Source organism: Vidua macroura, chromosome 1 (assembly GCF_024509145.1).
Source record: "Vidua macroura isolate BioBank_ID:100142 chromosome 1, ASM2450914v1, whole genome shotgun sequence".
NCBI lineage: Eukaryota > Metazoa > Chordata > Aves > Passeriformes > Viduidae > Vidua > Vidua macroura.
The window spans coordinates 12,616,200-12,640,583 of NC_071571.1; positions in this window are offsets into that span (position 1 = coordinate 12,616,200).

Genomic DNA, 24,384 nt, shown 5'->3' on the forward strand with positions numbered 1-24,384 from the left:
ATAAACACCTACAGCCATAGAATCATAGAATGGTTTGGGTTGGAAGAAATCTTTATGGTCTGTAGAATTACCCCTTGAACCTCTGTTCACTGAGAATTAAATTCTTATTCCTTAGGGGCTGAATGTAAGGATTCAGGTGTGAGATAGGGTGAAGCAGGTTAATTACTGCAGCTTTACATTCAAGTCTGGGTTTACTAGACTTTGGCATTGCTATTCAAATCAGATCTGCTTCGTCAAGATAACATTCTCAACAAATGCATGCAAGTGTTAAAAAAATATGTAGATGTAATGCTTAGGGACATGGTTTAGTGGTGGACTTTGCAGTATTAAGTAAATGGCTGGATTCAATGATCTTAAGACTTCTTTTCCAACTTAAATGAGTCTTTAACTTTATGACTCCATGTGGCTCAGATGTCTATCCAAAGTCTTAATGAAATCTAAACCCTCAAATGGATTGAACATATAATTTGACCACTCTTCAGCAATCATTCAGATGTCTACAGAACTCCCATGACTACCTGTCACATAGGCCTTAACCCAGGGCAGGTTTCCTATCCAACAAGGGTGAACTTACATGTGTAAGTCTCACTGAAGTCAGGAGATATTGACCTGCCTATTGTGATTGCCAAGGACTTCTTAGACACCGACTAATGTGCTTTATTAACTATGGTATTATTGTTAACATTTCAACATGTTTCAAAGTAAATGAGTTTAGTGGCACAGAGATAAGGAAAAAGAACCTCACACCTCTATCATCTCTAGACTGATATTTTATTATTAACCTGCTATTGTGGCTGCTATTCACTGCTACATGTATAAAAATAGTCAGTTTCAACTCCATTCCTAGAGGATTTACAGCAAAAAAATGCTACAAATTCTTCTTACTCTTTTCAAAAGAAGCAGCACACAGGACAAAACCAGATTCTAGTGTTACAGTGATATTCTCAGGTTTATGACCCTAATGATTTTACCTCTAAACCTAGAAATAAACTCCATAGATTCAAAAATGCTAGAGATATTCTATTATCTAACAAGAAAAGTTGTAAATGGTATTTTCAGAGAAAATTAGGCAAAAGAATTAATTAGCCAGCTTTTGGTAATACTGGTGATCTTATTTATATTGACAAAAAAGCTTATGATCAATTGAGATGCACAGCTTCTTCTTCCTTATTTTAGAACATCTGCTGCAATTCAGGTTAAAGTTTAGGAGTTTTTGTCAGCAAGTATAACTGGTGGTATGTCCAATCCTAACAACTGAAAACAACTAGATGGGCTTTTCAAATTAAAGCAGCACCATTGTTACTGAAAATTTCTGAGTTCTAGATACTTCAGAAAAATATAAGATGGAAGAGACAAGTTATTCAGGAGTTAGGGTCACTGGCAAATATGGAAAATAATGCCATATATTGACATCAGTCATAAGTTTTCTGAAATATCCTAATGTAGAGAAACTGCCTTGGATAAGGGGTAGGAACAACATCTCAAGAAGATTTTCTTCTGAATAATATTTGAACAAACTCACTGTGTAAAGATAAAAAAAGGAATAATTTCTTATCAATAAAGTTTGTAGCTTCTTCTTTTTAATTTTTCAGAAGTCCTGTGCTAGAATTTAAAATATAAGGCATTTACTGAGAGGAAATTTAGAGAAAACCCGTCTAAAAGCATCTCTGTGAAAATAATTGCATGCTTTTTTATTTTTGTTTATAAAGACTATTACTATTAATTCAGATTGGGATGGAAATGAAGGAATGAAGTTGGGAGGGGGGCTTTACAATTAATTTCCTGCTGATATAACTCTAGCAGCAAAATATAATCAATCTCAATCACATTTGAGATTGTGTCACCACAGGGATTTTAAGTAGGCCAGCATATGATTAACATTTGACTGCATTAATAAAATATCCACAAAACCTCCAGAATTTCATGGACCGTCAGTCGCATCAAACTTAGCTAAAGCTTGCAGGACAAATTTATAATGTGGGACAAGTGAGTTGTAAATTGTACATGTTTTGAGTAGTTTTGTAGAAATGAGAAACAGAAATGAAAGTTTCAGTGATTGCATGCCAAATTCTGAACAGACCTTTGAGAACCAAATGGGCAAATTCCATTCTAGAAGGCCTTTGATGGCATTAGCTGAAAGAATGACATTATATTAGAGATATAGTGTGAGTCTGTATTAGTCTGTGAGTGTTGAAGGTTATAATCAAAGAAAAGATAAGGTGAAGAAATCCTAGTTTCCTAGTAGGAAATTAGTGAATCCAAGTGTATGGGGAATCATGCAATTCAAACCTCTCAGATAATGACAGTCTTGCTATGAGCATCTGTATTTAAAGCCAAGAGAATGTGGCCTTCCTGTCAAAATCTTATTTACATCCATAGCCATCCTGCCATTAGGGGGCTTTTGAGACATTTTAAAAGTAATGGAATTAGCATAATCCAAAGTACATAATCTCCACCCTTTCTTTGTACAAAGTATAGATAATTTTTCCATGTATGTGTGTTATATTTGTCAACATCTCTGTTCTCAGCAGAAAAAACCCTCCAACAGTTCTACCCACAGTATGTTTAACATGAAAAATATCCAAGAGGGATGTTCAAGGTGTTTCCTGCTCTTGGATACTCGGTTACTTTGCATAAAAGGATTGACTCAACAGCACCTGAAAATAAGATGTCACACAAAGCAAATGTAACCAGCAGGCACCAGAGGGCAAGTGGAGCCCTCAGTTCTCAAAGCAGCTCTTACTCATAAATCACCATTGCCAAATGTCTGCACACTCCTCGGGTTTCTGGCTGCTGTCAGTAGAAGTGTGGATAATTTGGGGATAAATTCAGTATTGTTTGGCTCAATACTGTGAAGCATTTGATTCCAAAGTACTAAAACATATCTCCCAAGGCTGGAATAGCTACATTAATTCAAATAAGATTTATAGTGCAGGTTGGTTGGAGATGGAATGGGTCAAAATCAGATGCCAAGATTAGTTCATTTTGAGAATACAAAAGCTGTTATATTCCTTCAACCACGTCTTTCCACAAAAAGTGTCAGCCCTCACTCACAAAATGAAAAAAGGGTGAACCAAAAGAAAATCCACACAAAAAAATGAAATCCACTGTACGGACAGGAAGGTAGGATAAGGCATAATTAAAAAAAAATACTACTGAGGGCTCATCTGAGGATTTGTAAAAAAGAAATGTATTTCACCTGAACACTTTTGTTTACAGATTGAATAATAAAATTTTGGATTCAAATACATCAATGACACCAGGATCTAAGAAAATTGAAGAGACTTTAATATATTTAAGTAACTGTTTCATCTCATCTCACATCAAAACTAGATTTTTGTATTTTATTTTTACTTTTAGGTTTTCTCCATGCAATTGTTTTGGATACATTGTATACATAGAATACAAGCACGCGATGAAAAAGAAACAACTAAATTCTATTCTTCTGTACTTGCTGTTTCATTTCATATTATTAATAGCATAAATAATTGTCTAAAAGTATACCTGTGAGGCTAGCAGAAACCAGTTCACATTTCATTGGATCCAGTTGTAAAATGTCCAGCCTTCAGAACTTTATTTTAAGCAACAGTGAATATCAAAGTATTGTGAGGAGATGGAAAAAAGGAGGAATTAAAGTGAAAGAACAATAACTGTATGTTGTTTGGAGGTTTTAAATGGGTTTTAGAAAAACAGCCTTTATTTAAACAAATGTCAGTAGAGGCAGAATGCCATTGTGGCACTGAGGAAAAGCAGATTAAAAACAGTAAACTTCTCACAGGATTTGGTTCGGCATGTATTTTCATTCTTGTCAACCAAACTTAAATAAGGGGACTTGATAAGGAAGCATTTGTGGCATATTTATATTACATGAGAGACAATGTTTTGAAATAATACATGTGAAATGCATTAGGCATGTTAGTGTGGGTTTATCTGCCAAACATAGCTGCAGAGGAAGGAAAACAAACAAGCAAACAAGTGTCTACAAGTTTTCAGAGACAGTGTGAGCGTCTAGGAAGGGGAGTTTCAGCCATAAACATTGGTGTAAGCAAGAGAATGCCATTCTTTTATTTATATTTGTTACAATCATAACAATAGATCAAGAGGTGCAGGGGGAAACGAAATTTGCAAATTATTATGGTATGTCCTAGTAAATTGTTTATGTGAATGAGTACATGGGGGAGGAGATTTCTAACACGAGAGCAAAATGAAAAAATATCTTCTCAAACTAGAGTACCCGTCCTAGCCTGAAATTAAGTGTGCTGTGTGTTCAGATGCCTGAAGAGAAAATAAGTGGTGTTCTTAGCTGAAGACTACAAAGGCAAGAAAGAGCTCAGTCCTCACCAGTCTATATTTGCTGGTGGAGGTGTTTTATTTTTTCATGGTATTATGTAGGCTTTTATAATTCAGTTCTCAGTTTTTCTGCAGCACTTATTTGCATGATGCATAAGGAAAGATATCAGTTTTATATTGTCTAGCTCTTGCCCCACTTCCCCTGGCTTTCAAGTCCAGCTTTCCTTTTCATTTTTCCTATTTATTAAATATTCATTTTCCTGGAAGTCCAAACTCCATAAGAATTGAGTGTTGCATTGACTGCAGCCTTTGGTATCTTTTTTCAGCATTTGGATGCATTCGGTAACTTTATTAAAATAGAGTGTGAATGTGACACACACTTAGTAAATATAGCTGCAATGAAAAAATGGCAACATTGTTTTCAAGATGGGCACCCAAAATATCTCCATGGATATTATAACAGGGATGGGAAGAGGGACACAAAAGGTCCAGCCCATTAATCTGTCTCTCACCACATCTCTAGAAGGACACCTAGAGATTACTGGGGCAGAAGAGGCCAGACTGGTGACATTTCCCTCAGGCTATTTAGTTTCTATATGAATATCCACACATTACAAAGAACATAAGGCATAAGACACTACTACTTTTCACTTTAGCTCCCTGCATCAGGTCTGACTTATGCAAAGCTTGTAAGATAAGAAAAGATACTCCCCCCTCATCCTTTTTGCATTAATACTAGTTAAATTCTCCAGTGATTACTGAGTCTGTGTTTCTGCATTCAGAATAACTGTAAACTTTCTTACACACTAAGTGTTAATTTTCTTTACCTGAAGCAATTCAGAGCAGTCATTGCTTCCCAATGGAATTACTGCTTGGAAAAAATATGCCAAATTAAAAATAAACCTTGACTGCAGTTTTCTATGTTTGTGCTGTCTAATAAATAACTCAGTGGCTATGCACCTGCCCTGTCAAAAATTGTACATTGGAACTCCCTAAGGAAAAATCTTCCTGAATATTTCATCATCTTGATGTAAAACTACCCTTATCTGTCCCACACTATTCCTCTACTGAATAACCCAAGGGATGCTGCAGTCTGACACGCTGGTGGTGTGAGTACTCTGAAATGTGCACTCCTGGGTTGAGAAATCTGTCAGCAGAAGCACTCTGGAAGGATAGCCCTGTGCTAAATGATTCATTACAATAGAGTCAGTTAGTTGGTGTGAGCTTCTAAAATAAAATTGCTACAAAACCCTGCTCCCAGCAGACTGGAAAGTGAATGCCAAGTCATACTTTGAATAAACAAAGAAACATTCTTCTGATGCCCCACACAAATGTAGTCTAGTCCATTCTTGGTGAATTTCCTCTTCAAAGTCTGAAACATTTTAAGACAAATTAGAGTGCTTGGATTTTTTTGGGTTTTCACCATTTTTTCAGACTCTAAGCAAATTCATTCTATGACTTTATCTCATTCCCTGCTTTCTGTCCTGCGTAGCAGGTCATCATACAGATGTGGACAAGCAAATAGACCTTTGATTCTTGTTCCTTAGTGCATTGTCCACAGCTGAAAATCAGAACTGAGCTGGTTTTATCTCTAAATGAACACTGTCAGGTTCTGGAAGCTTCACAGACTGGGTATTTCAGTAGAAGTCAGGCTTTATACACTCTACTGCTGATTCACTAAGACCTTGTAATCTGTTCTAGTTTTCAGCACTAGATTCAAGTAAATATCTCTGCAGCAAAAGCCAAGAGAAGGAGATACAGAATTCCAAAAAAAAAAAAACCAAAAACAAAACCAAACCCCCCCCCAAAAAAAAAAAAAAAAAAAAAAAAAAAAAACACCAACTATTTTCCTTTAAACCAATTCATCTAAATCAAAGGCCTTCTAATCACTGCTCCTCATTTTTTTTTTTTTTTTCTGTTTTTAAAGACATCATAGCCAAGACTCTGGAGCACAAAATAATTAACTTGTTTGTTGCCATCAAGCGCATGCCCATGCCCAGCATATATTTGATTGCAAAATTAAAAACTAAAGTCTAGAGAAGGAAAATGTTAAGGTTCAGCCAAGTTATCTGAACACAACTGATACAGCAGTGGGTGAGAACTGGTAACAGCCTCATCTGTGGAGGCTGCTGGCTCAATGACCTAGAACTGAGGCCCACAATCAGGTAGCAGAGGATTCAAATGTTATCAACATTTGCACATTCTTAGCTGGTGGCAATTGTGAAAATGTGCAATTTAAGATTAACCTTCAGGGAAAGAAGGTTGAGTTACTTTTTCATATTTGCTGCCACTGTTAGTTTTCAAATGAAGAGTTACAGGCACTCAAATGTTACCCACGTGCTCCACAAAGCTCCTGGTCTTTGATTCTTCAGCTACACCCTGACCTCTTGAGAAGTGTTTCAAATAGCAAATAGAAAGAGATTAGCATAGCTTAGTGTAATGAATATGGGAAAAAGACAGTTTTGATGCCATTGAACTTTGAGAGTTTTTGTCCACTGGGACTGTGTTAAGTAAACAGAAAAGGAGAAATAAATCTGAAAAGTGTCTCCCATCAGTATTCTGCATCTGTGGGAGATGTATGCAGTGTGACAGCCAACAGCAATGGAATGTGATCACTGACGTGCCACGGGAATAATTAATTCTGTCACTTCCCTTGTTATGCAAGTGCTACAGCTCATTTCTATTCCCTCTGCATTCAGGGGGTATATACCCAGTATCAGTACACAATAAGAAAAAAAATGAATTTGTGCCTCATGTGGCCAGACCAAACATTGTGTTTGCATCCTGAAAGCTTGATTTTTTAATTCAATATATAAAACATATCTTTCTGCTTATACACTGATAAAAACATGTTATTTGGAGGTTAGTTCATATACTCCTGAAATTTTGGGGTTTTCTTTAAACACAGTCAATTTTCATTTATGCTTGATGGGAAATTTATGTCAAAATATTTCTCAAGTTACTTTATATAATGACTGAAATCTGAAATATATGTGTACATATATTGGTACACAAATTTGTCTGTAATCTGTATTCTGGATATTTTGGAAGGAATATTTTTAATGGATATAACTTATAACCCGTTATGACCTATATATTTAACATCAAATATATGCTATGAAAAATATAATTCAGCTGGATTTCAAGTAGAAGCAACATACTTTTCTAAAGAGCCACAAGAGGGAGTAAAGAGTTACCTTAAGAAAATTAAAGTTTGTAAAAATGTAAATCCCTGTATGAGCATGTATCCAGCATGCAGTGAGCAGCAAAGGTACCACAGACAGAAGATGATTCCAGAACTGTCAGTGCTACCTGGCTTAAGAACAGCTCTCAGTGCTCTAAGGGGACTTGCAACACCAAGACATATTAATTATTCAGTTGATTTTTCCTCTGTATTCTATTTTTATACAGTGAGAGAACCAGCATAACTCCACACAGATGGTTTATATTCAAGTTTAGCAACAGTTTTTAAAGTTTTTTTTTTGCCTGTCTGTGTAAAGTCAAATTTTTTATGCTTGTACAGGGAAATTTTTTGGTTTGTCTGCACCGAAACAGCATCACCAGGCAATCTATGCAACAACTTTTTCTACTGAAAACCTGCATTTTTCTAGAGGTGATGGAATGGCCTGTGGCTCCTGATGTGTGGCCATGAACAGCTGGTGTCTGGTCCTGCTGCTCTGAACTCCCACCACAGCTTCACCTGATGTTGTCCTGACCTCGGCCAGGGATGGGGAATATATATTTTACTTTCCAATGCAGCTCCACTTAGATCAAAATTTACCTTTAATACAAGATATGAATGAAAAGGTAACTGATAAATGTATATGAAGTGTCATTTAGGTAATTATTTTCCATTTCAAATTTATGTCCTTTCCATTTATAATTATACATAGTATAATTAAGATTGAGGGATAAATTCAGTCTTGGTGCAGTCCTGAATGCAATTTGGCTTTTCTGTGCATTTGCTTTAGCATTAAAAAGGTTGTTCTGCCTTTGTTCACAATCACATCTGAAATAAGTTTTTTCCATGATAGGAAAATAGGCTAAACTGTTTCTCTGGTGGAACTGCTAAATCTCTGCGGATGAAACAGCTGTTCTTAGAGCAATTGTTACTCCTAGATCAGCACCTCTCAAGTCCTGATGACATTTCTGCAGGCTGTGTAATATTTTTTTCTGCTGACTCTGTCTGGGAACCCAGCTGTGAATGTGTGAGAGAAAGCAATGCTATTGTGTTTCCACTTCCTCCTCATCATCAAGCAAGAGCTGTGTCAGACCCCACTGGTATGCTACAGTCTGGGAAGGAAATCAAATTTTCAGCACCAAGGTTTCCTAAGGTGATTATGCAAAGCTTGGATGAGACTACTCAGGAAAAAGAGGAAAAAAAAATGTATCACTGTGTAGAAGCAGCAGATGATTATCATTAATTGAATGCATGTATTTGGCAACAAGGAAAGATAGTACATACTGTGCTCTGCCATACCAGATGGCTTCCCAGAGAGACTCCTCTGAACATACTAATACACTGGGAACACCAGGCTAAGCAAACACAGAAACACTTCCTTGAGATTCATTGAAAGCTAAACATCCTCATATTAACTTTTTCAGCTCTCAAAACTTGTCTTGAACTCTGTTAAGTCCTAAAATGCTTTTTTAGCATGCGTGCTTGCTATCCCTGCAGCTGCAGCATCAAGGCTACCTGCAGGACTGCTAGTGAGAAGGGGCTGGAAATCAGCCCTGGGAAGAAGCAGGTAGACTGCACCAGTGATGTGTTTAAACTGTGGCCAGTTCAGTACTGACAGTGTCACCTAAGCAATGGGTTTGCTAGGCACACTGGGGTTTTTTCTAAGATGGACCTATCTCGGCAAAAAAGTGACCATGATTAGTTTTCTGCAACACAAAATGTCTTTCTTTGTCTAGCAGGTCACAAGGTGACAAGGTAGTTTACAGAGGAGGTATGCTGGAGGAGGTGACAAAGACCCCTGATTTCTCCTCAGCATGCAAAGCAGTATTCTCAAAAGAGAAAACTGGTGACTGATGGTCACCAATTTGTCTCTGTCCTGCAAAGATGGTCTTGGCTTACAGTTTAGGACTATTGCACTGCAGCTAATTCATCATGTCCATCATGTGAGATTAAAAAGGAATCAGATCCGTGAGTCGCAGGCTGGAACTGCAGATCTGGAGATGCTGCTGTGAGAGTTAATGGACTCTCTTGGAAAGCTCTTGAAACACTTAGAGGAACACCTCTCAAGAGAGACATAAATTTGTGCAAGCCTATCTTGATAAAGCCTAAGGGTAGGCTGTCTCTTTTACATTTTTTTTCTCACCTATAAAATGTGTAATATTTTTCTTTATCCTAATTGCTTTAACTGATAGAGAGGAAATAATCTGAAGTGACAATTTGCATGTTTAATGCTTCCAAGCTTGGCTATTCCTGCTGTTCCTCAGACATCTACATCCACATGTCACTGCTAAAATTTTGGGCCCTACCCTTCTATAGATAGTTGTGCATTTACAGAGAACAGGTTGGCTTTCAAAGCCCATTCCCTATTCTTTGTGCCTTATTTCTAAAGTAATTAAAACTGTTTATAGAAGAGAGGACTGTCCAGAGAAGACTTTAGAAGAAATTTTACTTTAACTATCTAAAATTCACTTCTAATGAGTGCTAGATTTAACAGAAATATCCCCAGATGTAAATTTGCATCATTCTCTCTATTTGACTATAGGAGAATTTACAGGCTTTAGAGCTACAGCTCTATTATTACATAAGAAATATTTTAGAAATATAGGATTTCCCACTCTAAATCCAAGATCAATGGACTTAGAAAATCATAGAATCGTAAAATCATTCAATTGGAAGGGACCTTTTAAAGGCCCTCTTGTCCAACCAGTCTGCCATGGACAGGAACATCTTCAACTAAGTCAGGTTGCTCAGAGCCCTGTGCAGTCTGGCCATGAATGTTTTCAGGGATGGGGCATCCACAGCTTCTCTGGACAACTGTTCCACTGTTTTATCACCCACACTGTAAAAAACTCCTTTTATCAGATCCAATCCTTTCCCTCTTTGAATGTAAAGCCATTCCCCCTTGTCCAATCACCACATGACCTCATAAAAAGTCCCTCTCCAGCTTTCCTGCAGGTAGTGGAAGGTTTTGTAAGGTCTTCCTGGAGTCTTCTCACGTCCAGGCTGAACAATCCCAAACTCTCAGTCTTTCTTCACAGGAGAAGGGATCCATCCCTCTGATCATCTTTGTGGCCCTCCTCTGGACTATCTCCAACATGTCAATGTCCTTCCTGTGCTGAGGACCCTGGAGCTGGACACAGCACTCCAGGTGAGGTCTCCTGAGAGAAGAGTAGAGAGGCAAAGGTCATCTTCTTTTAGATTAAGGAAGAAAGGATATTTTTTTGTTTTTTCATATGATCAGTTAGAAAATAATGACTTTAAATAACTCACAAGGATCATAGTTCTAGGATTTGCCATGCAGGCAATCAGGTTGGACTAAACAGAAATGTTGCATATTGCACCATTTTAGGCAATCAACTTATATGCTTTCCTGTTGTGCAATCAGAAACAAACTGCATGCATATATACAATAAAAATAAATTTAGTTCCAAGATAAGCACTGTGAAAGAGCTCCTTTTAGTTTTGTTTGTATTGGTTTTCCGGATGATATTTGCTAGTACTCTAAGTGGAAATGACTGAAATAATTTTGATGTAGTATTTCACTTAATCAGTGCCTGCAGATTTAAATATAGTGCTTGGAGCACTGTCTTTGAAAAGATGTTACTTATTTGCAGTTCTGTACTGTATATATGATACAAAATCAGAAACTGCTGAAATTTGTCACAAGCTTTTGTTCTGTTTTAGTGGTGACTAAAATGGATGGAGAGATAGGAGTGTAAAAGGAAACTTAGGAAATTTCCTAGGTAAGAGTTTCTTAAGAGACATAAAAAGGGCCTAATATGCTCAGAACCCCCTCGTCCCTAGTTTATTTTGCACAGAGGACATGGTAAGACATAGGGAGACTTATGGATTCTGGTGTGTTTTTTACAAGTGCAAGAGATTGCATATAAGTGTATTGAGTTAGGGCCAACAAGGCCTTTTGCTGTTGAAAGTCTGAGAGGTTGCAAATACAGAAAAGAGAAGCAAAATTTGAGTGCTTTTAGAAATAAGGCTAGGCTGATATGGTTAATGCAAAATATTCTTGAAAACATTTCCACTGGGGACTTTGGTTCTCTTTTTCTCCTAAGAAAAAAATTAATAATGCACAGTCCAATCCAAATCCAGAATTATTTTTCACAGAAGCTGAAATAAGAAAAACATTTTCAGGTACACAGGGGAAGGGAAAAAATCTCGAAACCTCATAAGCTAAGAAAAAAAGTAGTTACTAAATTTTGCTCAGCCTCTGTCTTCAGCTCCTATAGGATGTGAAGGATCTTTTTATCACTTCTGTTTGATAAGTATACTAACTTCTGACTTTAATTCTAAGCTAGCCTGATGAAGAAAAATAGCCCCAAATTTTTACCTTGTCAGCTTACTTCTGTGTGATATGATGCAGAACTACTATATCACAGTACTTAAAGGTAGTTACAACCCAACTGTTACAGGGAATTAACAGTATTGATTAGGGAATTCTTTTTCTCAGGAAATAGCACAGGAAACAGCTCTATAAACTGCCAGCAGTGCTCAAAGTTTATTGAAATGTTACCAGTATAATCCCTCTGAATCAGCAGCTGTGACCATGCCTGAAAGCTGAGGGGAAAAGCAGTGATAATTTACAACCTTGAAGGACTGCTCATCTCTTAACCTTTGGGTTTCAAAGGGGCTTGATCATAATAGGCCATAAATATGCATATTGCTCCCTGCCACTGGCTCCTGGCCACAAGGTTCAATCCTGTGCACCTCACATTGTAGGGAGAAGCAAGCAAGATAGCAAAATCTTCTACATGCACAATACATTTATTTCCTTGTAGCACAAGCTTTGCCAAATCTTAAAGGATGCTGGAGAAATGCTTCTGCTATACAAGCGCAAAAGTGCAAAACAGACATTTGTCTACAAAACCTCTTCAGGAGGTACCTGGTGTAAGCAGGGGCTGCTCTGCTTCTACCACAGAAAATGGTTGCCTTTGCCCAGAAAGAAAGTTTTAACTAAGCTGATCTCTACTACAGATTCCTCATTCTCTTAAAGTCACTTAATAGCTCTCATGTAAATAAAGAAGTTTTGTGAGAAAAGTAGTCCCAGTAATGGTGGGGGAAAAATATTGTTTAGTAAATACTCCAGAATATTAATTCAGAATCTATGGGATAAAGGTGGCAGAGATATTTTTGGTGTGGGTAAAACAGTAGTGTCTATATTAAGAGTTGCAAAACAAATTTTAAAATAGGTGAAGTCCTTTTTTTGCCATTAATTTAAGCATTTTTTGCCATTGATTTAAGCATTTTTTTGTCAGAATCTCATGTTCTCTTTAGACATTTCTTAAAAAATAACAAGTTATATTTTGGGTCTATTTCTTCACAGTACATAAGAGCATAGTATCTGAAATGCATTATTTTACAGGGACTGTGTGAAGTTACCTGCAGAGAAAAGCAGTTTTCCTAACAGAATCACAGTTCAAAGTGCATTCATAAAGAGGAATCAAGCACTGTGAAAAGAAAAATGAAAAAGGAAAAAGAAAAAGAAAAAGAAAAAGAAAAAGAAAAAGAAAAAGAAAAAGAAAAAGAAAAAGAAAAAGAAAAAGAAAAAGAAAAAGAAAAAGAAAAAGAAAAAGAAAAAGAAAAAGAAAAAGAAAAAGAAAAAGAAAAAGAGAAAAAAAGAAAAAGAAAAAAGAAAGGAAGGTGATAAACGTCAGACTCGGTACCGCGCGCGGCCACGAGATGGCGCTAAACACCCGCCGATAGCGCCTGGCACGCGACAAGTGGCGTGATGTCATCTGCCGGAGCGCTGACGTCACATGAAACACTCCTCTCTCACATCGATGGTCTCTTTTACCTTTTTTTTTTCTCTTTCCTTTTTTCCTGATTCATATTGATGAAGATCAGCAGTTTTGAACTAGTCAAACTTCAATAAATTCTTTGTCAATACATTTTGGTGTGGATTATTAGATAATTAAATTTATGGTACACAGTAAGGTAAAGCACCAAAATACAAACTACAAGGAAAAAGCTTACAGCTAAAATTCAATTCTTGGAAATAGTAATTTCTTCCACCTTGGCTAAAAAAAGAAGAAATTTTTTGTGACTAAAAGTAACTATGAGTTTCTCCATGTTTTTGTTTGCTCTACCTTCTGATGCAGTTTGCTATGGCCACTCCTCAAGGGCCACCCTGGTTCTGCCTCTCACATAAAAGTTCAGTCGTTTTGGAGCAATGGGGTAGCTCCTTCCAGAGTCAATGATCAGCAATTAAGAAGACAACCCAAGCAAGTGCTTTAGGTCAGGTGTGTGAGAACACTCCCAGAGTGGATCACGATGTGGAGGCCTCACTTCCTTTGCTATGGCTCAGCAGAAAGTGACAATAGTAGAAAACAGTTCAAGATAAATTAAACAAAATGGCTTCACAAGGTGAGACAGATTTGCCACAATGACACCATCCCACATGTCTGTGTGTCGTGGTCTGGTGCTCATGGACAGACTCAGACACACAGGAAGAGAAGCTGCTCCACTGCAGCTGTGTTTGACATCAGGCAAAGTAACTATGAGAGATTTAAAAGCAGAGTATTAGACTTATTTTTCCTCTTTAAAGTAGTATGAACTTATTTTAATACTAAAAGGTTATATGCTGCTATTTTCCTAAAGAAAAATCTGATTCATCTCAAAAAGGGCCAGGTCTTCCTATCAGAAGAATCCAATGAGAATACCGATTCTCGCACTGGGAATTAAGATGTATTTTATTGAACGTATAAAATGACAACATAATGACAATTCCAGCTTTCTAATTCCCCAGTAGAAAAGAGGCAGATTAAATGTCTCCAGAAATGACTGATTTTTTTATATATATTTCCCCCCACCTCTGTCCCAGGAGACATGGTTGATTGTTCAGCTTGTCCTGTTGACTGAAAGAAAATCCCCTCTGATTTTTATTCCTGGAGAAAGCTCAGAGGAACAACTACCTGACTGCTAAAGCACTTTGCCAAGTGGCTGGTATTTAGCTTCCAAACCAGTTACAATCAGCAGCTTCAAATCTCATAAGTATCTCCTTGGTTAGCAGCAGAAAGCAGCACTGTACAAATTTCAAGAAATTTTAAGAATTCTGTGCAAAAAAAGATTTTTCAAAACATCTTTTCCAGCTGATTGAAAACAGTAGATGTAAACAGGAAGAGATTGGATCTGTGCTCCAATCTCTTGCCTGGTTTGTCCCTGCATTGCTGCTTATCTTAAACCTTAGACCTTTATTCTTCTCTGCAAGAACTGATTCCTCCACTGATACACAAACACTGAAACGTGGAGAGAGAGCCAGGACAGTGTTAGGGTGATGAGTGAAAACAAAATACAACAAAAGTGCAGACAAAGAATTGCCACCTACATCTTGACTGCAATGGATTCTAATTTCATGGATTTGAGATGGGAACCTTTGTATTTACTGATACAAAGGATTAGCAGCATCTAGACCCTTTGTGGGACTCCAGCAAGAGCAGCTGTAGATTTTTTGCCTTGGCTGTTTAATTAATATCTCCCTGCCTCTGGTTTATTTGCACAGCAGCAAAGCTTTAAAAGAAGTGTGTTGCAGCTTTAGCATTTAGTAAAGGCTGAAATCCACTTTCTATTCACCCTGACCTTTGGGTGCCACATACATTTAGTTATATAAAAATTTTAACCTCCTTCCAACACAGCTTTGTAAAAAGACTCATACTGCTATTTTGAGATTCCTGGGTTGAGGGGATGCATAGGATATGTCTGTATTTTTTCCTGACCCTTAATCTGTTAATAAAACACTTGGGCACATTCTGTCAATATTGTATTGAGACATTTGGGGACTCACAGCCAGCTGCTTGTTGGCTGGACAAATATCAAAGGCAAATCTGGAGCAAGGCAGACTTTGGAGGGCCAGAGGAGACTGTAATATAGAAAGAACCAAACACAGAGAAATGAGACTACAGAACTGTAGAGCTTTCTTTCAATTAGTCATGTTGAACCACTTAAACATATTTTTTCCTAACTCTACATACTTTAGTTTTTTCCCTTCCAACAGGACAGTGTAGCCAAATTAAATAGAAATTACCATACTTATTAAATGGCAATTAGGGTTTGTTTGCTGCATTGCATTTCTTCCAAATTAATTTACTATTGCTATATTGGTTAACAGTTAAACCATTTGATATGGTTGAATGTGCACATTAATATAATTTAAAGAGCATAATGATTACCCATTTTATTACTTCTGTATTGTAATGCTGAATTAATTTATGCCAGTTATAGTTGATTATTATGGTTATTAACATCAGAAAGTGCTCTTAACAATCAGTCGAGATCTAGCACTAACTGCCTTGTTAGAGCTAAATTAAATGCTGGAGACACTCTGCTCACTCTGTAACCCTATCCAGTTTCACTGCAGCGTTCTTCCCTTTACCTAGTAACCTCAGAAGCTGGATTAACTGCTGCAATTATAGGCCTCATTAACAATAAACAATACTAGCTGGCTGCTGGTGGCTATTGTGCCACAGGTGCACGTAGCCATTACAGCTGTCTCAGCAGAGAGAGGGGGATACAGCAAAACCTCTTCTCTCTGGAGTGTCTAATCTCCAGGAAATAGAAGGTGTTTTAGCCTGCTAATGACAAGGAATGTTGGGACAATGTTGACATGCCCCATAAAGCTGCAGAACAAGGCAAAATTTAAAAAAAAAATGGCTGCTGCCTCGCTAGGACCAACTAAAGAACCACGATTTATACTTTTTAAAATTTCTATATGAACAAACTGCAACGCCCACAGTTAATATAAAATGTGTAGAAACTATATTTTCAATGTACTTGATTTTCATCTATATTAAATAGCTTCATGTGAATAAATAAATACTTCCAGCTACATCAGATCAATTCCACTGCTGTTTAAATTAAAATTTATATTAACTAGAAAATCAAAAATGTTGTCAGAATTTTTAAATCCTCCTGAACCTTGTAAAAGTTTCCTTCATTTCAGATGTGTTCTGGTCCCTTCTCCAAGTCTTTGTTTCTTTCATTTTCCTCAGTGAATTCCTAATGAGAAATAAAAAATAAGCCTGAGAAAATGCAGGTGAAGGATTTTGCTGTAAGATCTTTTTAATAAGGTGCTGCAGTGGGAGGTGTTGCAGAGACAGTTGCAGGACAAAGACAGTTCAGGTGATCCCACAGGTTCCTGACACCTTGGTAAGGCAAACCAAAATCTGCTGCAAACAATTCCTTTGCAACTGGAGAAAAAGTCCAGTGCCTGCAAAAGGAGACTGGATTCTTTCCTAATGCAAACTCTAAATAAACTTTCATAGCTGGAGATGCTGAATATGTTATAGCACTTGGGGGAACCCTTGCCTTTTTTTTTTATAAAAGAGACCATTGGATAAAATATTATATGTACTGTGTTTCACAGAGCCTGAGTAGCTGGAGCTTCATTTGGGGTTATGTGTGGTTGAAACTTCTCACAGTGTTTGCATGTCTGATGGGTGCACTATAAAGCTTTTAAGCAATCTCTTCACATCCGTATCCCTGGTCTTACTGTTCACTTTATCCATGTCTGTATCTTTCTCGCTGTGTGTGTCTGCCCACCTTTAAAGAGGCCCACAGACACGCCCCTGCCATGAGATCCTGATAAAAGATGTCACTGGAGGAAAGTGGGCAAAAGGGCAGTGGCAGAGAAAGCAAATTGTAACCACACTATAATTTCAGCTGGATCTCACACTGCAGTAATAGGTATAGGCACTTTCTGAGCCTGGCTCAGCTAAATTAGCCTGTAAATTCATAACCTTTTTTTTTTTTTTTTTTTTTTCAGTTAAAGAGGAAAAGCTGCAGATCTTTAGGGCAAGGAGTGAACACTAGTGCAATTTACTAAAGACAAGAATGGTTTCTTTGGTGATATCCTCTTTTCCCAGCCTCCCTGTCTAGGATCACATACCCGGAGCACACCCTTGGGATGGCTGGAGAATGAGTCCAAATACTCCTTTCCACTTCAGCCTGAAATCCAATAACTCCATGCACCAATGTGTTGCCAGAAAAATAAGAAAAAAATGCACAGAAAGCAGCTGCAGGGAAGAAATCACCATCTCCAAACTAGAGCAAGAGAGTCTAATCTCATCCCAAATAAAAATTGCTTTATGAACTGCTGTCAAACCCCTAAGTAACAGGGGCTACAGTATAATTGGGTTTGACAAGGGGAGCAGCATATGCCAAAATTAATCAGGATGCTAGGCTGTGTAAGAGAGAATGGCCTAGAAGGTACAAAGAATTCTTACACTAATTAGAAGCAAGAATATCAATTGATCCCTGTATATAGTGTGGAGGCAATTCCTGTGTGGGATAAGAGACCCCCAGAAACCATGTCTAACCTTGCAAGGAGGAAGATGTGAAAGGATTCAATGGTGTTCTTAATAGCAAGGGTGTGCAGAGTGCCTGAGCCGTTGGGCAGAAATGCTTCAAAAGCTGGAAATAAGGTTTGGTAAGAGACAGTAAAATGCAAGTTAAATTCTTACAAGTAAAACTATAGAGTGAAACACTGAGGCCAACAAAAAGAAAATAGTAACCATACCTATTAAATTCAGTTTGGTGAATTCTTTGAGCCAGAAGTAGGAAATTGGATAATGAGAGAAGAAACCAAGGAGGAGGGGAGAAAAGTTGTATGGAAAATACACTGACACCATGTTTTCATGACAGGATGTGGAGTGGTTTTTATTTAAGGTGATAAAGATGATAGAGGGGAAAACATTAGTGTTTTATGAATTTTGTTAAGAAGAAGTCATGGAAGGTTTGAGACTTAAAGTTTGGATGTGCCACCTCCTGCCTCTACAAGCACAGAGGAGCCTTTCACTCTGTATGCAGCTTCCAGACTCAGACCTGTCAGAACTGGCAGTCCACAGGCAGTAGGTTTTATGAGTCTCATTTTTGGACATATCTCGGTAGATGTGCACATACGTGACAAGCCTCCTGTATTGCAGACAAGCCTGGACTGTGCAAGGCAGAGCAGCTTTGTCCTTGGTGTGCAGGAGAGCCCTTCTTTGTTGGCACCGTGGTCTTTTGTCTGGGATTTTTGAACATCTGGTAGCCCGGGCTGCAAGCCATCCTGAAATCTAGCAGTCTACCATCACAAAGCTGGCAAGTGTGAAACCTTTTTCCTATTCTTCTGTGAGTTTTTCTCACAACTCTGTTAAAATACAGCACTCCTTGCAGGCCTCTGAACATCTGCTCTCAGCTGGAGCAGAGGGGGCACCAGACTACAGGGCATTTAATTGAGGTATATAATTCCCTTTTGGAGAAAGTGTGCTGGCAGCCGCTGCTTGGTACCCTCCTGATTTGTGTGTTTGCTTGCATCATATTCACAGACTTCTTTATGCTCCAGTATTTGTTCAGGATTCAAAATATGACTTGGACTCCTCCTAGACCTGATGATATTACTCTGCAGTGCCCTTCCTCTGAGAAGCTGCCCAGATTACATTTTTAACTGTGTAAATACCACTGAGTCTCATGTATCTTCCAGTTATTATGTGAACTCCAGATGCTTCAATGAAGAGGAAAATCTTGACAGACTATTGCCACTGTATCTTGTCTTCCTGGTGTTTTTTTTTTTTTTTTTTTTTTTTTGGTTTTTTGGTGTTTTTTTTTTTAATGTAATCTATTCCTTTAATATGTGATGAAAAGATATAACTTGGTGGGTGAGATTATCAGATTCATAGCTGATACCAGCCCCTGAAGCCAGGCCGTTTTACCCCTCTTTACCCCCTTCTCCTCTCACTTCTTTCTTTTTGTTCCTTTTTCTACAGCAGCAATTGCAGGCTTCAGCTGAGATGGGGCTCTCAATATATTCAGCATAATAGTAATGCATAAAAAGACTGCCAGTCTTCCAGAACATTTGGATCCATGTTCAGACAGCCTAACTTCCATCCAAATACTCATGTCCAATGATTTCAACTGTTTGTTTCTAAGTTTTATTTGTTTTTGTTTAGACCCAGAAAGACCTAGCATCCTCTAATAGTTCTCTGGCAGGGCACAGTATAGAAATAAGTTTCCTACTTTGAGATTTAAGTCCTATGCAGCTTTATTTATGTTCCCACTTTAATCCAAGGATGTTAAAATTTCCACATGAAAATTGGATGCTTTTCTTTACTTTTGTGTGGGGTAGTGTTTAATGATGTTTCCCTACCAGCTTGCAGGCTTTCTGCACTTCCTATGTCAACTCACAAAAAAAAAAAAAAAAAAAAAAAAAAAAAAAAAAAAAAAAAAAAAAAAAAAAAGAGAAGGAGGGCTTTGAGCAGAGCTTGCCTGGCTAATGCTGCACACTCCACATGTCTCACACGCACATTCGGCCCTTCCTGCAATGCAAGCTGCTGCCTGACAGCTTCCTTCAGCCTTTAGAGACAGCCAGGGAAAGAAAATGAGAGAGACACGTTTAGAAGGAGTTGTATTTAGCATGTCAGAAATAAAAGCAGCCCTTGAAACCTCTTTGGGGATGGAGGGGGCTTGGAAGCAAACTCTGATTTGCAAACGGTGGAAACTTCATCCCTTCCTTTCTCTCTCTCTCTATGTAGCACCCTTATATTTCAATGCTAAGTGCTTTTTAAATTCCTCCTGGGGTGACTATTTACATATTATAATGTGAAGTAATGAAGGGAAAGGGATGTTATGCAAAGCAATTGCCTCTTGTCCTCTTCTCCTGAGTGCAAGGGCCAAGCACATTTCCTGCCATCTGTTTAACTCCATCTCCTGATGCTCATAATGAACCTGGCAGTGCTGGACAGATGGAAATCACTGGCAGGCATAGCTGTTTACTTGTAAAGGCAGCCCTAATTTGTTAGACTTGCCAGGCAAGTCCCCAGTGGTCAGATATTTCATAGTGATGGAGGGTTATTAAAAAAGCTCAGGTGAAGAAAGCTCTTCCCAGCATATGTGCCTGAGCTGAGGGCTGAGTTTTGCCACTGTGCCAGAACAGCAGCAGAGCTCCATGCTGCTATTAGCAGAACTGGGGCCAGGCTCCTGACCTTGTCTGGTCGCAGCTCTCACTCAGTCTCACACTGACCTGGGCTTCGTTAGCTCTGCAGCCATCTGCCACAGATCACATTCATCTCGACTTAGGACCTCTCTAAAGAGCAAGAGGAGAAACGTGATTAGGCTTTTGTGTGTTGGCTACAAGGCCAGTTGCCTGCTAAAAGGCACATAAGTAGCTATTCCAGTGAAAAAGCCTTTTTTAAAAAATAAAAAGATAACTGAATAAAATGTAGATGTCATGAGAACACTCTAGGGGCTGCTGGTTGGCTTATCTTTCTACATCATTCATATCTTTCCTTCTCCCTCACCCCCCTCTCTCCGATATGAAGTTAGAAATGAGAAACTGAGAGAAATAAATATTTTGTGTAACTGAAGTTGTTTCATTAAGCACAAAAATCAAATGCAGAAAAAGAGAGAGGATTAGAGAAATGTGAACCTTAGAGTCATATAATACATGGGACTTAAAGGAGAAATTCTGTTTCTATTACAGGATTACTTTCCTCTTTTTAAATTTTGCCAATTATTTACATAAGGCCAATATTTGACAATCTCATAAAATCTGGGATAGAGTATAAATAAAAAGTAAGACAGGAAGATTTCATAGAAATAATTTGTTTCCTAGAAATGCATGACTAATCTCTTATATTTCACCCAATTGAGCATTTTAAAATAATATTTTAAAATATTTTGTACAAGTTGAACATTTTGTTTAGAAGTGAAGACCAAGTGAATATAGAGATCACTTCAGACTTTTGTTTTGAAGTCTGTATTTCACTGTGCAAACTACATGGATACGTATTTATTCATTCTACCAACACATTTGACATTCCCTACATTGAACTGTGGCTTCTTTGCACACAAATACCTCTTGCTCTTCTGGAATTACCATTTTTCAAGGGTGGCTTGAAGCAGGGAATGTGAGGAAGAAAAAGCTCTATCATTCACTTCAAAAAACATAAGTATTGTAAGGAATGTCTGTCAGCCATGTGGTCAACCCCAGCCTAATCCAGGACCCAGCAAATGCAATGGGCTGTATCAGCAGTGGTTGTTTGGATAAACTAATCAGGAAGGAACTCTGAATCCATGTGATAAAATATGACCTTGACAGAACAGTTTTATGTGGCGAAGAGTCAGAATTCATCATAGCTCTATTATGAATTACTAAGTATAGCCATTTCCTTTTCTTCTTTTTCTCTTAGGATGTTATATTGTCTCCTGTAATATCACAATATGTGTGTAATGTCATTATAGGTTGTCCAAACACAACTCAACTATTTTTTTTATTCAGGAAAACTGAGTTAGGCTTGAAGAGAAAAGAGCAGGATAAGTTTAGTTCTGATTGACTCTGAAACAAGCACTCAGGTAAAAATAGGATTTATTTCTCTTTTTATACAAAGTAAGTGTCCATATTTTACAGCTGTTCTAAGACATTAAAGAAAGCATTAGACCTGAAGGTTATTATTCATCTAATTTTAAATGGTCAAGCATTTAATTGTATCATTTAAAATGATACAATTGTAGTCTAGATGTCATTGGCTGTGATTCTGCTGACAGCTTTTTTTTTATTAAGTATTTGAGACATATAGTGGTTTATGTAACAGCAGAAATGGACTCTGGTTCCTTACCTTTACACCAAATGAGTTTCCCTATATATCACCTTTAAAGCACATAGTGATATCCTTGCTAAAATGACAAATGAACATAATTCCTACTAAATTTAAGAATCACCTCCCTTTAGCTTCCACTCCGTATCTACTCCAATTTCTGCATGAATTTTCACCTGTCAGCTTATATTTATGTCATAATTTCAGAAAGTAACGAAGAGTAAAGAAGTATCAGATAGATATTATTCCCCCTTTTTTTTTTTTTTTCCCTCATGATTTTGGCAAATTAGTTATTCCTTTGGGGAAATACAACAGAACAATAAATTCATGCCCATTTCCATAGTAAGTGAAAGAGGATTTTCAATTTAGCAGAAAGAAAAGTCAACTGAAACCCACTCCTTCTACTCTGGTAGACACCATTTTGAAAAAGCAAAACAGTTTTTTACACAGAAATAAATTCTTACATTGTAAGGCATTGATACAATTCTTCTCTGTTAGGTTTTTTTTTTTTTTTTGGAGGAAGAAAAAAACCACAAAAACACAATAAAATAAAATAAGAAAAAAACCACTAACCAATAAACAAAACCAACCAACCATAAAGACCCCAAATTTAAGTTATAGATGTTAGAATTTTGGCATGCCAGAAGTAATACATTTGCTTAACATGTGCTCTTTGCCATGCTGCCATTTGTTAGCTCAGGATATAGTATAAGGTGGAAACAGCTTTTTGACACATCAGGCTGCTCTGTCTGTGACTGCTGAGCAAGTAAAACTCTGCTATTGATTTTTTTCCCTTTCAGTATAAGGCTCTTCATGGTGCAAGATGGCTAAATGACAAGCTTTTCATTAGGAGTTTATCACAGAAATCAGCCCCAGTGCATTTTTTTTTTTTTTTTTTTTTTTTTGCAGAAATGCCAATCTAACAAAGTTCCATCCACTAGTTATCAATGGAGCCAGGAGGATTTCAAGATACTCTGTACACTGAAACACAACATATTTTGGCCAGTACTTCAGATATTTTAATCCTTCTACAAATGTCTTTTTGACATTTGAAATATAGGAATAGAAAACTTCTTTTTCTATGCAATATATAAGATCTGCTAGAAAGTGAAATAGCTTATAGCATTCATGCTTGTTTAATTAGCCATTGTTTTTCAACTGGAGAGTACACAAATTTTAGGTTTGTACAAAAATACAAATAATAAGTATTTTTAAATAACCATAGGTTTTAATGGTATATAAAGAAAAGATTTCATAGCAAATAATATTCATGTCTCCAAAAGATTAAAAAAAAAAAAGTTTAGCATTAAAACCACTGCAGATTCAAATGACTGAGTGCCTTCAGGACATTGCTGTATTGGACCTCTGGATGTTATCCCAAGGTTAAGAATATTTCTATGGCAAATATATAGCTGAGTGTTACAGCAAAAAGTACAGCAAAAATAATACAGACAGTTTTGACAAATATGGAAAATATCTCTCACATTCTTAAAGAAAAAAACAGTAGAAAAATATGGCCACTGCTGAGTGTTTCCCCAGAGGTGAAACATTTCTGAATGTGGAATAACTGTCTTGCATTTTTTCACATACAATATGCAGCGAGAGATACTTAAACAGAAACAGATTTTGCCATTAATAATGGCAAAATTTCTTCTTTCTTGCTTTTTATTGCTTTTTATTAGTTACTTCACCTCTTAAAACAGTGTCACTGGGGCAAGGACCTGGTTTCAAGCTTTAAGTTAGCTCTGTGTCACTAATGAATACTTTGAAAATATTACTAAAGACTGGGTTGTCAAAAAGAAGTGGCCTGTTATTCAAAGTAAAGCACATTATGATCTACTTCAATAATTTTCTTGTAGTCTGATCAGATTTATGTTTACATGTCCATGTCCATGTCCATGTGTCAATTTCTCTTTAAAAACAAACACTTCATTTCCAGTTCAGATTTTGAAATAGCTCTGCTGAATTTGCGGTATGATCACTATATATATATACATATATATATATATATATATATATATATATATATATATATATATATACACATAGCAAATTTTATATATATATATTCAGGACATTAAGTTAATAACAGGAAGATAGGAAAGTGGCTCTCTGTGAGATGATGATGGTTTGCACAGTGCATATAAATCACTTCTCATGTGACTCAGCAGAGCTTTGCTAGAGTAGCACAGCCTGCTGGTTTTGGCTGGGGTAGAGTTAATTTTCTTCCCAGTAGCTGGTATGGGGCTGTGTTTTGGATTTGTGCTGGAAGCAGTGCTGATGATTCAGGGATGTTGTGGTTACTGCTGAGCTGCAGAGTGAACTCCAGCACTCCTG